Genomic DNA, 3,052 nt, shown 5'->3' with positions numbered 1-3,052 from the left:
GAGTTATGGCGATCTGTTAGCGAAATTTTTGATCAGAATTTTTCTGCTGCTCCGCTCTAGGACATGTGGTCTTTCGCTCCAACTTGAGCTGAAAGAGGTCGAATGGGCATTTCCAGGTGCCAAAGAAATGCCCCCTGCGGGCAAGACAATGGTCTTTTTAGGTGAATATATGCCAGAGCTACGGGCCCTCAAACCGGGGGTTAAATTCCATGACATTTCCAGGCCTCTCCTATTTGTTAACATGAGTTTACATGAGTTGTTAACAGCTCCCTGTCCAGGTACGGGAGGCTGACTCCATCTCTACTTTAAAAATTAGGCTTAAAACCTACCTCTTTGAAAAAGCTCATGTTACTAACTCTGTAGTTCCAGTTACTATCATAGACATACAAATTATCATACTTAGGGGGTCGTCTAATCATTAGGTTAACATCTTAGTCATGCTGCTATAGGCCAAGGCTGCCGGGGTCAAGAAACATGATCATCTGACAGGCCTCTGTCACCGCACTGGGTCATGGTTTCCTCTCCTCTCCTCTCCTCCTCATCAAGTAGACTAGTGATGCTATTTCTTGTGTAGTTTTTCTGCCCCCCCCCTTCCTTCTATATTCATTTACAGGTATCACTGCCTTCAGAGCTGCATAATGACCTCCGACCCCGCTGACCCACTCAACCAACAGCTTACTCAATATAATGTATTTTTGTATGTATTTCTATGCTCTATGCCCATCCTCTCCTCTCCTCTCCTCTCCTCTCCTACTTATTCTATCCTCTACCTGTCCTCTCCCTTCTCCTCTCTCTCTACCCAGCCGGCCATCAGCAGGAGGGTCCCCCGACATGAGCCTGGTCCTGCTCAAGGTTTCTTCCTGTTAAAGGGGAGTTTTTCCTGCCACTGTTGCTTGTCTGGGGTTAGGCCCTGGGATTCTGTAAAGCGCCTTGAAACAATTTTGATTGTAAAAGACGCTATATAAATAAAGATTGATTGATTGATTGAGTTTTTCATGTCTTGAAAGCAATTATAACCTACTCCAAACTCCAACTATAACAAGTTGGAGTTTGAACATGCTGGGGTGATTAGGAAAATTTATGTATTTGTGAGGCACACTCCAGTACAGCTAGAATAACAAGATTGGTAGGTGAAAAACAATTTTCAAAACATTGACTAGCACAACACCCCCATTCTAATATTGTGACTAACACATATGCTTTTTTTCAAGATTCTGGTTTTCAAATTTGACTCAAAAGCAAAGGCTTCGGCTTGATTGCAGCAATATGTCAGATTATCTATTTTGAATGTATTCGTTTTATCCATGTAAACCAGTTTAAACCCACAGAGCAACAGCAGACACATTAGTTTGTCTCTGAATTGCTCCTTGGTACCAGTGTATTTATTGTATTGTGTATAGCCTGCTGGAACAACACCCTAAAAAGGTGTGTCTTTGCCTATTGTCCTGTAAATGTCCCCACCCAGTCAACCTGCAGGTTTATTGTTTTTTATTTATAAATGTGGAAGCATGCACTTGTTTCACTTGTTGGACTTCTTCCTATACAAATGTATGATGCAAATAATAACCCACGAAAATATCCTGGGAATTTATTGCAATGCGTCAGAACATTTCTAAAACATGGATCACATATTTACTGCGTCACTTACTAAAGTACCTTTGAAAAGTCCACCTTATAAATATGGCCAGTTACACTGAGGGAGCAAGCAGCAGCATCACAGAGGAGGATTCACCTAAAGATACTAGAAAATCTTTGAAGTCAAGGTGGGATTTTAGAGCTTTATTTCTATTTCTCTTATATATGTGTATATATATACATACAAACAGGATTGTATCTGTAAATCTTGCAAATATTATTCTAATAATAGGTAATGAGGAAATGTTTGAAATTGTTTTTGATTTTTAATCTAACACGGAGAGGCAAAAACACATTTTACCATGATAATGAGAAGCTTGTTTAGATTATGGTGTTTTAAAATGTCATATAGTTTGATGATAAAGTGATTTTAATCTTAAAATTAGCCCATATGAATGTCTCTGTATCATAGAAATTAAGGAATGTACAACAACAAAAATGCATGACCAGCATTTCATAAATTGACTTAAAATAATGTCTCACAAGAGAGTTATAATTCTGAAATAAATTTATGTTTGATTTTACACATTAACAGAAAGAAAAGATGAGTGTGAGATGGCATATATCAGCTTTGCTCATTTTATCAGGTAAGCATAATATTAAGTTTAATATTCAGAACAAATACAATGAAAAATGAAAATATCTTAAATCAGACCCAGGAATACTACATTATGGAACAATTTATGTGAAATAATTTTTCGGCAACTTTGAATTAATACAGATATTTTAAATTACTGAAAAATCAACAGTAGTCAGTGTCATATGGTTGCATACTTAAGTAGTTGCAAACTTTAAAAATGAATACATAACTATATCTATTTATATATGACTAAATATTTTAAATGAAAATGTGAAGTGCCTTAAATTAATCTGTGTTGACTGCCACCGATAAAAGGAACAACTGCAAAAGTTAAATAACAAATTGAATTACATTTCTAAAACAGGAATATCAGATAAAACTGAATGACTGCAAAAAAAACTGACATAAAATATGAATAAAGATTGAAATATTATATTCTACCTTTTTAGTTGTTCATGCCTTGGTAATGGCAGAAACCAATACCACAACAGGCAGTCAAAAATCCACATCAGACCCAACAAGTCCATCCACAACTTCTGCAACTACATCATCACCAACCACATCAGCCACAACCAGTCAAACATCTAGTTCAACAGCAACAAGTCCATCCACAACTTCTGCAACTACATCGTCACCAACCACATCAGCAACAACCAGTGAAACATCAAGTTCAACAACAAGTCCATCCACAAGTTCTGCAACTACATCATCACCAACCACATCAGCAACAACCAGTCAAACATCAAGTTCAACAACAAGTCCATCCACAACTTCTGTAACTACATCGTCACCAACCACATCAGCAACAACCAGTCAAACATCAAGTTCAACAACAAG

At 37.3% G+C, this 3,052-nt stretch overlaps 1 long non-coding RNA gene across 1 annotated transcript; it reads left to right on the top strand.

Annotated features, from left to right (window-relative positions):
* Nucleotides 1-1,019: 1,019 nt before the first annotated feature.
* Nucleotides 1,020-2,824, top strand: LOC115248123 (uncharacterized). The gene is made up of 3 exons (XR_003887128.1): nucleotides 1,020-1,763; nucleotides 2,171-2,222; nucleotides 2,665-2,824. It is a non-coding gene; the product is annotated as an uncharacterized lncRNA (long non-coding RNA).
* Nucleotides 2,825-3,052: the final 228 nt, after the last annotated feature.

Source organism: Takifugu rubripes, unplaced genomic scaffold, assembly GCF_901000725.2.
Source record: "Takifugu rubripes unplaced genomic scaffold, fTakRub1.2, whole genome shotgun sequence".
Classification (NCBI taxonomy): Eukaryota; Metazoa; Chordata; class Actinopteri; order Tetraodontiformes; family Tetraodontidae; genus Takifugu; species Takifugu rubripes.
The sequence above is the reverse complement of the archived record's forward strand: the minus strand, read 5'-3'. Positions and strand labels throughout refer to the sequence as shown.